Consider the following 13,665-nt stretch of genomic DNA (forward strand, 5'->3'; position numbering starts at 1 on the left):
ACTGTAGAGCACAACACCCACCCAGTGGAATACCCATGATCAACTCCAGATGTGTTAGCCATGAGATGTGATGTCTGTTTTTATTTTTAGAGGAGACCAATAACTCAGATGTCTTTGGAACTATCAAAATCAAATTTTAGGTAAGATTATGTTTTTAAAAATACTGTGCTGGCCTGACCAGGCGGTGGCACAGTGGATAGAGCATCCGACTGGGATGTGGAAGACGCAGGTTCGAGACCCCGAGGTCACCAGCTTGAGCACAGGCTCATCTGGTTTCAATAAAAGCTCACCAGCTTGAGCCCAAGGTTGCTGGCCCAAGCAAGGGGTTACTGGATCTGCTGAAGGCCTGCGGTCAAGGCACATGTGAGAAAGCAATCAATGAACAAGTAAGGTGTTGCAACATGCAACGAAAAACTAATGATTGATGCTTCTCATTTCTCTGTCCCTGTCTACTCTACCCCTCTCTCTGTTAAAAAAAAAAAATACTGTGCTGGAAGCACATATATTGTTGTTTACAAACACTTTACACATGATTATGAACACTTCCCTGCATGAGTTCAAGTCTACAAAGTTCCAGTTTTTACCCACTGTGCTATATAATCAGACCTGACTTCAATTTCCGCTTGAAACTCCTGAACTGAGTGGATTTAGCTGAAATATTTAACCTATCTGAGCTTCATTTTCCTCTTCTGATGTGGGAAGAACAACACTTCTGTTGTAAAGACTGCAAAATCTGGACACGAATGAAAACAGTACAATAGACACATAATAAGTGCTCAAAGAATTTAGCTTTTTCCTTTTGTTCTGGATAAGTTAGGAAAAGTAAGTCATTCCATTTTCTTCTCTTTTTATACTTTGTTGTATTCAGAGCATGTCAGATAGCCTTGTTACTGAGAAGGTCAAAGCTATCCCATTCATTGTTGGAATAAATTATTTTACTTGAATTATAAAGAAATTTGAAACTATGGATATCCCCAATTCTTCCAAATCATAGCAATGAGTCAGCATCGAGTCTGAAGATCTTTTTCAGACTGACCCAAGGGATAGTGCTGCTTTGCAAAATTACTGTCTCCTGAACAAAACGCTTTTCCACTATTTTATCTGCTACTCTCAGCCATAAAGATTCTTGCGTTAGTCAAACAGCATTTAAGGAACATCAAGAATGTGTAAGTGATGGTACCACGTGAGCTAACAGATCGATTCTGCTTAGATTACAGTTGACCATGAAGCCAAAGATCAATGTTTCAAAGGAAGAGGATTCTATAAAAGAAATTTAGACCGTTAGTGTTTCCAAACTATACAAATGTTAGTGAAAGCTCGGTAAGCAAATGACGAGTGAGTGACTAGAAATATTAATCCTGTCTCTTTACTACTTTCCAGGGACCTTGGCTAAACCATTTAGGTTTGATTTCAAAAACCGTAGGTGGAATGAAAAAAGCAAAATATAAAATCATACACCACAGAGACAGACAATATGGATATTCAAACCTGTCCAGAGAGGAGAATTAATATGAAATGGGCATGTTTAAGCCTGCATTTAGACACTGGGCTCCGCAGAGGATAAAAACCTGAAGGTCGCACAGTGGTGGAAGAATCAATTTCTCTGTTGCAGGCTGATCTGTTCCTTTCTCTTGTTTCAGAGTGTAGCATTGTACCCTGTGGAGCCTAAAATACGGACAATCTAGCTGAGAAGGAAGATGGCTAACTGTTCCTTTTATGCAAAATTGACTAGAAGTAAGGGGTTTCTCGTTATTTCATTTTTTAAAAATTAGGGTTTATTTTTAATGATTACTAATGGTTTAGGCACCTGGCTCAAAATAGTATAATTTCTAAATTTTGTAGATGCTTTCATTAAAGGAAGTGCTTTAATAATAAAAATAAGTAACCCCCTCCCCTCAAAAAAGACATAATTCAAATGTTTTCCTTATACAGCAAAAAAATTCATTTGTTTTCTAAAATACAAATTTATTTTGTAGTTAATTAACTACCACTTCATTCTTCCTTAAGAGATGCAGGGGACAAAGATTGACCCAGTGGAGTAGGAGTAATTCCTTCTCCTGGGTCTAGGTACCCAGAGCAGAGCGGTGGATGGAGAAACCCCCAGTGATTTCAGAGTATCTATTTTCTGAATCATGTAGGAAATTCATAGGAAAGCAAAATGCGATCTATACTATCTTCAAAACACCTAAGTCCTCTCTGTCTTGTCACTGTCAATTAGCAAAATTAGAATCTTATGAATTCTCATGTGAATTCAGTGTTGATTTTTACTATAAACTCTCCAGATCGGTTATTGTTACATAAAATATTGTCAATTATCTTGTTATTCTTTTCATGGTTTGTTGGTAGAATGACACCGTATCCTAAATTTTATAGAATGATACCTATTTAAAATAGTCTTTCTAGTTGTTTCCATCACCATTCTTGCATTTAAAAAAAAACAAAACATAATTTTTGCTTTGCTGTTCAACTTAGGTATATCTGACCTATAAATAGTTTATGGGATTTAAATGTGGATCAGAAAGACTATAATAGTAAGAGCTTAGCTTATTTTTGGAACGCACCTCTTTCCATGAAATGCTGCACAGGAAAGAGCTGGATAAGAAATGTGGGTGAGAATGATTTAGTTGATTTACATGTTCATTGTGGTTATAATGGGTAGCATTTTCCAGGGGAAACTTTCCAGTTTGGAACAGAATGGATGATGAAAATACCATCCTTTTTCTTTAAGCACATGCTCACAAGGCTTTTTTAGGTTCACAATGATCTCAGCAAAATCTCCTTGAAAATAATACCAACGAATTGTTTTCTGACCAGAGAGTATTGACTAAACTTAGATTTGGCTTTCTGTGTAAATTTAATTGCAGTTGGACTCCAGAATTTCAAGCATTGCAGTAAATGATGTTGATAGAGATGCCAGGACGAGTAAGGGGACAAAGACGTTTTCCTCATACTTAAGTTTTACTGTTTCAGCAGGTTGGACACCTATAGAGGTGGCTGTTCCCATTGGTTTAAAGATATTTCTCTGTATTTATCACGTACACCTCGCTCTTCCAAATTACTCTTTTTATATTTGATTTCAAAACTTTCATAAAAGCAAAATGCTGCCTTAATTTATCTTTTTTTGTGTGTTACAGAGACAGAGAGAGGGACAGATAGGGACAGAAAGACAGGAAGGGAGAGAGATGAGAAGCATCATTTCTTTGTTGCGGCACCTTAGTTGTTCATTGATTGCTTTTTTCATATGAGCCTTGACTGGGGGGGCTACAGCAAACTGAATGATACCTTGCTCAAGTCAGCAACCTTGGGCTCAAGCCAGCAACCTTGGACTTCAAGCCAGGGATCTTTGGGCTCAAGCCAGTGACCATGGGATCATGTCTATGATCCCACGCTCAAGTCGGTGACCTCACGCTCAAGCTGGTGAGCCTGTGCTCAAGGTGGATGAGCCCGGGCTCAAGCCAGCAACCTTGGGGTTTTGAACCTGTGTTCTCTGTATCCCAGTCCAACACTCTATCCATCGTGCCACCATCTGATCAGGTTTTAAGCTTAATTTTTGGATGTAGGTATGAATAAATGATTTGTTTATAATTAGTAAATTAGAGTGGCTTTCTAGACAACCAAAAATATATAGTTATGAGTGTGTGTCTTGTAAAGTGATGCTAATAATAATAAAATTACTAATTTATTTTAATAAATTACACTGAAACAAAAGGTATTCCCTTAATGATGTCACTGCTTCTGACTTGCAATTCCTTTTGAAAGGGAATAAAAGGAACCACGAGGGAAGAAATGTTCACAGCTTTTCTTATTCATGTCAGCATAATGTGTACAAGTTCTAATGATGGATTTTTAAGTGGTGTGATTTGTTACCTTTAAAAATACTGTTTTCGGCCTGACCAGGTGGTGGCGCAGTGGATAGAGCGTCGGACTGGGATGCGGAAGGACCCAGGTTCGAGACCCCAAGGTGGCCAGCTTGAGCGCGGGCTCATATGGCTTGAGCAAAGAGCTCACCAGCTTGGACCCAAGGTCGCTGGCTCCAGCAGGGGGTTACTCGGTCTGCTGAAGGCCCGCGGTCAAGGCACATGTGAGAAAGCAATCAATGAACAACTAAGAAGTCGCAACGCGCAACGAGAAACTGATGATTGATGCTTCTCATCTCTCTCTGTTCCTGTCTGTCTGTCCCTGTCTATCTCTGCCTCTGTAAAAATAAATAAATAAATTAAAAATTAAAAAAAAAAAATACTGTTTTCGGCCCTGGCCGGTTGGCTCAGTGGTAGAGTGTCGGCCTGGTGTGCAGGAGTCCCGGGTTTGATTCCTGGCCAGGGCACACAGGAGAAGCACCCATCTGCTTCTCCACCCTCCCCCTCTCCTTCCTCTCTGTCTCTCTCTTCCCCTCCTGCAACCAAGGCTCCATTGGAGCAAAGTTGGCCCGGGCATTGAGGATGCTCTGTGGCCTCTGCCTCAGGCGCTAGAATGGCTCTGGTTGCAACAGAGTGATGCCCCAGATGGGCAGCGCATCGCCCCCTGGTGGGCATGCCGGGTGGATCCCGGTCAGGCGCATGCAGGCGTCTGTCTGACTGCCTCCCCATTTCCAACTTCAGAAAAATACAAAAAAAAAATAGTTTTCTTTTACCAAAATTTAAAATCCTGAGACTGTCACATATATAAATACAAAATGCACAGTATCTTCACAGCCAAAATAAAAGGATGAGAACAGTGCAAAGAACTACTAGTGAAAAGCTCTTTTATAATCTTGGGCCAGAGGTGTTTCAGGGGACAATCCATTCATTCATTCAGTCCAACAGTAATGACTGAGTACATGCACGTGGTGTGCCAAGTCATTTGTTAGTAACAGTGTCATTCTCTGACCTCAGAGAGCTTCCAATCTAGTGATGGGTAGGGAAAATCAAGTAAATAAATAGCTCTATAACCACAACTCTGATAAATGCTATGAAGGAAACAGTGCACAGAAATAAGATACAAATAGGAACCTTTACAAGGAGTCCTATTGTAGTTCAGACTTAAGATATAAGAAGAATCCAACTATCCATATTTTAAAAGAGGAAGCCTGATGAGTGGGCTTTCGTTTACAAACTGTATGCATATTTAAAAGAAAACAGAAACAGACTCATAGATACAGAGAACAAACTGATGGCTGCCAGACTGGAGAGGGTAGGAGGAATGGATGAAAAAAATGAGGAGGAATACAGGTACAAACTTGCAGCTGTAACATGAATAAATCATAAGGATGTAAAGCACAGCACAGGAAATAAAATCAGTGATATAATAACTTCGTTTAGTGACAGATGGTTAATAGGTTCACTGCAGTAATCATAACATAGGTATATAAATGTAGAATCACTAATTCTATACACCTGAAACTAATATAATAGTGTATGTCAACTATACTTTAATAAAAAGTAAAAATATAAAATATAAAGAAATTAAAAATATATATACAGGTTTAAGGAATATACATGCCAAAAATACATCTTAGTTTCATCTGAGAAGTCATATGGCAGCTAATGTATGTTTTTAAAATATTTTTTCATAAAGGAAATGAGTTGGTCACAGCGGTTAAGACTGCAGGATGCCACTACAATACTAAGAAAACAAATAACATGAATTTGAAAAAGATTTGTTTGTTTTTGTTTTTGAATTGCTTTTTATGCATGCACCTGGTAGAAGTCCTAGTGAATTCAAACAGGGATTTCACTGACTGGGGCTCAAAACTCATTCATTATCAGCAGACAAGAGATGACCGAGGTTAATTTAATGCCCATTGTGAGAGGTGGTGGCAAGACTGTGGAGCAGAGCTCATATTTCCTGAAAATAATGCTTGACTCCCAGCTGCTATAAATCAGCAGGATCTACCTGTATCGTAAGAGGTATTTAAAGCAAAGCGTAAAGAACCCCAAGTGGGGAATAAAACATCTTGAATCATCAAGAAAAATGCACAAAGATTAAAAATTTAGCACAGGTGTATTTTATTGATATAGTAAAAGAACTATAAAACAATGCTTACAGTATGGTCCCATTTATAAAATCGTATGTCTGAGTGTGTTTATACTATCATAGTAGGGGGAAAAAAGTCTACACAGAAATATTCCAAAATGTTAAATGGAATTATTTCTCAATGGTAGGTTTATGGGTGATTTTCTTTTTAAACACTCCCGTGTTATCTTTTTTTCCCCCTCACAATACGCATCTATTTTTTGTTGTTGTTGTATTTTCCAAAGTGAGAAGCTGGGCGGGGAGCAGCAGACAGACTGTCTGAGACAGACTCCCACATGTGCCCGACTGGGATCCACCTGGCATTCCCACCAGGGGGCGATGCTCAGCCCCTCTGGGGCATTGCTCCACTGCAACTGGAGCCATTCTAGCACCTGAGGCAGAGGCCATGGAGCCATCCTCAGCGCCCAGGGCAACTTTGCTCCAATGGAGCCTTGGCTGTGGGAGGGGAAGAGAGAGATAGAAAGGAGAGGGGGAAGGGTGGAGAAGCAGATGGGTGCTTCTCCTGTGTGCCTTGGCCAGAAATCAAACCCGGGACTTCCACACGCTGGGCTGACGCTCCACCGCTGAGCCAACTGGCCAGGGCCAATAAGCATCTATTTTTTAAATGTGAAGAGTCTTTAAAAGACAAACTTTAATTGTACTGGTGAATAGTGATTTAAAGCAGAAGCCGTTAATGTGACAGATCTCATTGTACTGCAAGCTAATTAATGTGAAGTGATAGTTCAGATGTCACAATGTGCTCTTTGGCCAGCACTGAATTACCAAATAGTCATACAAAGTATGTGTGGGGACATTTGCAAAGCAAAGGCACACGTGGAATATTTTAAAGAAAGGTACTTACTTGACTTTTGATATTTCAGAAAAGTATAGAACTATTTATCCAGAGAAAAAACTCAGGAAGTTATTGAAGTGAAGTACTGTACACTTATTTATTATATTTTTTTTTTTTTTTGTATTTTTCTGAAGCTGGAAACGGGGAGAGACAGTCAGACAGACTCTCGCATGCGCCCGACCGGGATCCACCCGGCACGCCCACCAGGGGCGACGCTCTGCCCACCAGGGGGCGATGCTCTGCCCCTCCGGGGCATCGCTCTGTTGCGACCAGAGCCACTCTAGCGCCTGGGGCAGAGGCCAAGGAGCCATCCCCAACGCCCGGGCCATCTTTGCTCCAATGGAGCCTTGGCTGTGGGAGGGGAAGAGAGAGACAGAGAGGAAGGAGGGGGGGAGGGGGGGAGAAGCAGATGGGCGCTTCTCCTATGTGCCCTGGCCGGGAATCGAACCCGGGTCCCCCGCATGCCAGGCCGACGCTCTACCGCTGAGCCAACTGGCCAGGCACTTATTTATTATTTAATGTCATTTTTACTTTTAAGAACATGTAGGTGGAGAGATGTTTAGGACAAATAAGCAGGAGGTTTCTTCAAGGTGCAAAGCACAGAATAAAATTGTTACCTCCCAACCTCTAATTAAAAATACAAATAATAAAGTCATACTTAAATAAGCACATATCAGTCCCACAAAGTTCTGACTTTTCTCTAGACAAATGCTTCTGTGCTTTTCTGAAATATCAGGAATCTTCAATCTTCTCCAAAATATTTGTGCACCATTTTTTTGTCTGTCTGATGCCTTAAATGTACACTTAGTCTATAAGACAAATTTGACACGACCAGAGAGCAAATCATGGCATTTAATGCAGACCTAACTCTATTTGTGATTTGGAAATTCAAATTGGCAAGATAATTTGTTAAATTTTCTAATATGTCAGATTTCAGGTCATGAGATTTTGGAGACCACTTTTCAAACCCAACCTTGAACAAGTCTAACCTCTGTGAGACTGTTTCCACTTATTTAAAATAATTCCAGTGACAGAATTCGGGGGAATGTAAGTAAAAAATAAAATAATGTAAAATGACTGAGAACTACAAAAGATTATATGAATATAAGGTGTGATGATCAATATAAGGTATATTATTTTTTGTCATTAACTCTTTCCTATGTGTACAGTTTATATCCTCCAAAGAAATTCTATGTTGCATATACCAACTTTGCTTATCATATAGAGCTCTACAAATAGTTGTTTTTCAATTGATGAATTCATCTCATTTGAAAACACATATTCAGTTAAAAGATTAAGAGCTGGGATTTGAAAACAGAAGGAATTGTAATTGACCTCTCAGAATAACACCCAAGTATAAATTTAGTTTATTTATTTCAGTGAAAACCGATTGTCAAGTTGAAACTTCCATGACAAAATGGTTTTCTTTTAGGCTCCAACCATGAGAAAAAAGGATTAATCTTTTTATAAAACTATGAGAAATGAAGAAAACAGTTCTGACTTTCCAGATAGTTTATTTTTTCTTCTTCTTCTTTCTCTCTCTTTTTTTTCTTTTTGACTGTCCCGACACTTTCTAAGTCACCTTGATGTAAATGGACATAAAACTAAAATATGTTTTGAGGTCACTTGAAGAAATAAAGAACATCCCATCCCAAAATGAGAAACTACATAATGTGTTTTATTCCAATCAAAACAAGTTTTACCAGAGTTAAAATACCAGTCAAAATATTTACTACTTCAACAAGAATGGCGTCTTCAAGATAGCGTTTGAGAAAAAGATAATAAAACTAACTTGCTGTTAAATAGCACATTTAAACAATAACACGAATGTACCTTTTATATATTGTTTTTCTGACATCAACTTGAGAGCTCTTGAATTGTTTTATATCTCGACCCCACTAAACCCCATTTCATTTTTCAAAGTTTGCCATACAGAGGGAAATACTTTTAATACGGCCGTGAGGCATCAGATTCCACAGGTGTTGAGAAAGGACTCTTGTGAAGTAGCCGATGTTCAGTTCTCTGCATCCTGACTATATGACATATAAATTTCTCCATGCAGATGATCAATTGATTTCTTCAAAAAAAATTTTTTTTATTGATTTTTAGAGAGAGAAGAAGGGAGAGAGAAAAGAGAGACAGAAACATTGATCTGTTTTTGTATGTGTCCTGACTGTGGATCAAAACAGCAACCTTTGCATATTGGGACAACGCTCTAACCAACTGAGCTATCTGGCCAGGGCTTAATTTCTTTAAGAGAAATTCAGATTCTGTAATTTTTTAACAATTTTTTTTATTTAGACAATTAATTTTAATGGGGTGACACTGGTCAACTAGAGCATATCAGATTCTGTAATTTAAATGCCCATTACAAAATGGAGTCTTACTGGTATAGGTCTAGAAGTACCTGGATATTGAACAACTAAAACTCTTAAATGGACAATTCACTCTAGAAAAAGAAAGTTTCTAAGGAAGAATCTAGTCCATCTCATAGAAATCCATGTCTAGGTCATACTTACAGAGGTTTTGATAACAGTGCTTTATATGGTTACATAGCTGACAGCTCAATTTTGCTATTAGAAAGTTCTACATTTTATATTTATAATTTTCATTCTTCCTAATAAAGTTGAATCCTACTGACCAAATTTTAGGTTTCAAAAAACAGCAAGAAGTAATCCGTTATGTACATACCCTGAGCTCTTCTGAAGCAAATAATTGCCATCTCTCAGTTTCTAAATGTAATAATCCCATGTTTTCCTAAATTTTTTTTTAAGTGAGAGGAGGGGAGATAGAGACACACACTCCTGTATGTGCCCCTGACCAGGATCCACCCCCGCAAGCCCTGGCTGGGCAATGCTCTAATGAACTGAGCTATTTTTAGCGCCTGAGGCTTAGCTGAGACCAAGGGAGCCATCCTCAGCACTAGGGACCAGTGCTTGAACAAACTGAGCCACTGGCTGTGGGAAGGAAAGAGGAAGACAAGGGGGAGAGGGAGAGGGAGGGAAGCAGATGGTTGCTCCTCCTGTGTGTCCTGACCAGGATGTCCATACGAAGGGTGGACACTCTATCCACTGAACCACTGGCCAGGACCTCCTTATCCTTTCTTAAAGAATTCAACTTGTAATCCTTTTAACATACTTCACTTTTCTGTGGCTCTTCCACAAAGGCCATGTAATCATCTCAAATTGTGGGACCCAAATCTAGACCTGTTTTCCCATCAGGGTATGACCAGCTTTCATGGTGGGCCAATTGCCACGCTGTTTGGTTGCTCTACTACTGCCCACCTTGAAAGCTGAAATGCCCACTAGTGGGCGGGAGGAACCAGGTTAACCAGCACTGCAAAAGTGGGCGGTTTTTATAATGAGGTTCGCCATCACAGGCCTACAATGATTTGCCTCTGCTCAAAGTGTACCAACTTCACCTATAAAAACCACATCCCAATGGAAAGTCAACACAGAGGAAATAAAGCCCCAAGATATCTGTTTTCATTACATAAAAGAGAATCAACTGTAAAGTGTCTCAATTTTTTTTAAAGCTTACCATGGATGTACCTGTAATTGTAATTTTTGGAGGTCAAAAGTTATTAAAAAATTCAGGATGCAGTGTATTAAAATTTTGACATGTCATACAAGCCCAGTACCTCCCCTTGCTTGACTTTATGTAGTTGTTATAATTAGGCACATGGTCGCATGACTTTACAGAGTTGTGAATCTATACAATATATAACATGCCATAAGCACACTAAACGCATTCTTTCCATTAAGTCACTGAAGAGCCTTCCCATACATAAACCAAATAGGCCATTTATTCTTAGAGACATTAAACTAGAAAGCTGATTCAAATACATATAAAGTTATAAATAAAATGAAAGATTAAAACAAAAAATATTGATATTTTACACTGTAAAAAATGTTTGTACTGACAATGATATTGTTAGAGACGAGATCGATGGATAAAACTAGTCCCTATGATGAATGTAATACTACTTACTAACACAGTTTTACCTGTAAGGCTTTTTCTGGCTTTAATTCAATGAAATCCATTACCCTGGGTGGTGATGGATCCTTGTACCCTACTCATCACAGGCATCTTTAGTCTCCTGAGCGGCCTTAAAGCCCTGACATCATAAAAGGTCAAGCGGATCCCAGTAAGCATTTGTAAAATACAATACGCAACCCCCCCACCCGCCCCCACCCCCGGCTTTTTGGCTACAAGCCATACATCCTTGTGCTATGTATGCTTGGCTCTGGCTTATTTTATGTCATTGTATAAACAGGCTAACTTGGAAATGGCTAGGGTACTTGGGAAATACCTAGATTTTCCCCAAACAATCCCACTTTTCTACTCAACCACTTAAAGAAGTAAATCCGTAACACAACATTTGAGAAAACTCTAAAATGGTGCCTGGATACTGAAGGAATGAACAGCAAATAGCAGCACTAGTCAATAAAATGAATGCATTTCACCGTCCAGCTCACTTGTGCTTTCTGGGACACAAGGCACAAACATGAAAGGGTTGCAGTGGAATTTCAAGAAAACTGATTTATTTCAACAATCATTTGGTAAAATACTGTACTCAAAATAAGACCACAAGCCGCCACCCTTCCCCATCATTGTCAAGTCAGGGCTCTCAAATCAGCCCCCCACACACCTAATTAAAAATAAAGAAAAGAGGCAGGCTACGAATTCCCATTTAGGGCTATAGTACAGCTTAAATGATAGGCATCTGTCCTAATTGGTCACAACAAAACTAAGGGGCAATAACAAGAATAAATCTCAGATTAATCCAAATGAAGCCAATGAATAATATTATAAACCAGAAGCATAGTTTCAAAAATAGGCTATTACCTCCAAGCATGCAAGGGCATTTAGAACCCATAAAAATGATTGCAAAGAACGCTCTGCATATAAATATGTTTCATAAATGCACCATAAACGTTAAGTGGTGTGTATATATGATATGCATATTATAGAGTATACATGTGTATATTCACAATCAGATCTATGTACCAAAAATAAAACTGTATCCAGCAAATGATTTCCCAACAAGACGACATTAGAATATGTATTAGAACGCTAAATTCTGGGACTGCCTTCCCCAAGCAACGAGAGAAATAAGCAAAACCACCTTATAAAGAGGCAGGAAAGCTTCTGAGGCACCAAATGTGTTTCTGAGGAAGGCCCAGCTCTGTATGTGGGAGCCGCAAATGAAATGATTCCTTTCAATAACACCCATTTCTTGTTAGCTTTTTTCCACCCCCTGATTCTGTTGCAAAGCTTGGAAGGAAAGGAACCAAGTGGCTCACTTTGCATGCTAAGCCCGTTCAAGATAAAATCAGAACACCATTAAAAAACAAACAAACAAACAAAAATCTAGGAATAGATAGATGCCTTCTTACTTCTCTTTTCCTGGCAATCTTCCTCTCTCTCCATCCCCATCTGTCTCCCCATCTTCCTCTTCTACTCTAAGGGAGTCATTGTTCAAGTGAAGGCCACAAATATAGACACAGGTCATTTAAGAGAAGCAAAACCAAGAAGATAGCTCTAGTGTCTCCTACTTACCGTGCTGAGACCCGGAGAAGCTGCTGAAAGGAGGGAGAGAGGCAAACTGAATCCATTTTTCTTGTGACCGAGTCGGATGCAGCAGCCTCCGTACCCAACATCAGCAGCGGCTGCTGGGATTTTTCCCCCTCGGTCTCAGGCTGGTGATGGTGCGAATAGGAACCACCCTTCCAGCACCACTAGAGTATCAGCAGTCGAGGCGGCAGCAGCACCAGCATCACCACTTGGCCTCCTCCCTCTCGGAGGATGGGGTGAGCTCAGAAGCAGCCAGGAACTTGCAGCAGACACCTCCTCTAGCTCCTCCTCTCCTGCCCCCACCCCCACAGCTCCACCCCTGCTGCGGTAGAAGCTGCCCGCCCCGCCAGCTGCTGGTTGTCATGGTAATGACCAATGGTAAGCGACCAGACTAAGGGGGAGGGGGGATGGGTGAAACAAGCTGTAGGGACTGGAGGGTAGTGAATTTGTGCTGCTGCCCGCTGGGATGCTCGTGGTCTCTCTTACCTTGGACTCCGGGTGTTTAAAAGTGGGGCAAGCGTATATAGGCACAGAAAGAGAACAATTTAAATTGAATCAAAATCTAAACCGTAACATACAAAACAGCTCGGCTATTTCTGCTTTTTCTATGGTTTTCCAATAAAACGTACTAAATTTGCAATCAGAAAGAATAATCACAAATATGGAAAAAATTATGTAGTGTAATAGGAGATTATAACTCCAAATATGTTTGTCCTTTATAGCATCTTTTACTCAATGGCACTCAAGGTTGTTAAAGAAGCAAAATGAGTGGCTGGACTTTGCAATAAAACACGAGTCTTATTCCTTGATCTCTACTCTCCCTTGTTCTTTTCAGATGCATCACTTTCTTTGACTATTTTTTCCAGCTCTCCCTATGAAGAAGACCCGGGAGTTCACTGGCACTACCCTGTGGAAAAGGAAGTTGGAACAGAGGAAACAGAAATTCCTTGAGCAATCAGGGTTCTCAGTAGCACAAGTTGGTGGATAGTGTCAAGCCTAGAGTGTTCATTTCCTGTAATAAATTCCATGTTATTTTCATGAATGCTCTTTTGGCAGTCTGGAGACAGCTGGTAGTCTGGGTGGTAAGTAGGGAAAAAAAGGAAGTGAAATCCTCAGCGTTGAGTTCTAGGTGAGTTCTGACTATAAATTATAGATGACACCAGCATTTATCTGATGCAGTAGTTGTCAAGATTGAATGAGATAATGTACCAAAAGCACTTTGGCACGTAGTAAGTGTACAAGAA

At 39.8% G+C, this 13,665-nt stretch overlaps 1 protein-coding gene across 3 annotated transcripts in view; it reads right to left on the bottom strand.

Moving 5' to 3' along the window:
• Positions 1-12,642, bottom strand: part of JAKMIP2 (janus kinase and microtubule interacting protein 2) — a 174,454-nt gene extending 161,812 nt beyond the window's left edge. For all 3 annotated transcript variants that reach the window (XM_066272909.1, XM_066272908.1, XM_066272907.1), the window contains exon 1: positions 12,407-12,642. The gene's annotated coding sequence lies outside the window, so the exon portion shown is untranslated. The remainder of the gene's footprint in view (positions 1-12,406) is intronic.
• Positions 12,643-13,665: the final 1,023 nt, after the last annotated feature.

Source organism: Saccopteryx bilineata, chromosome 4 (assembly GCF_036850765.1).
Source record: "Saccopteryx bilineata isolate mSacBil1 chromosome 4, mSacBil1_pri_phased_curated, whole genome shotgun sequence".
NCBI classification, from domain to species: Eukaryota; Metazoa; Chordata; class Mammalia; order Chiroptera; family Emballonuridae; genus Saccopteryx; species Saccopteryx bilineata.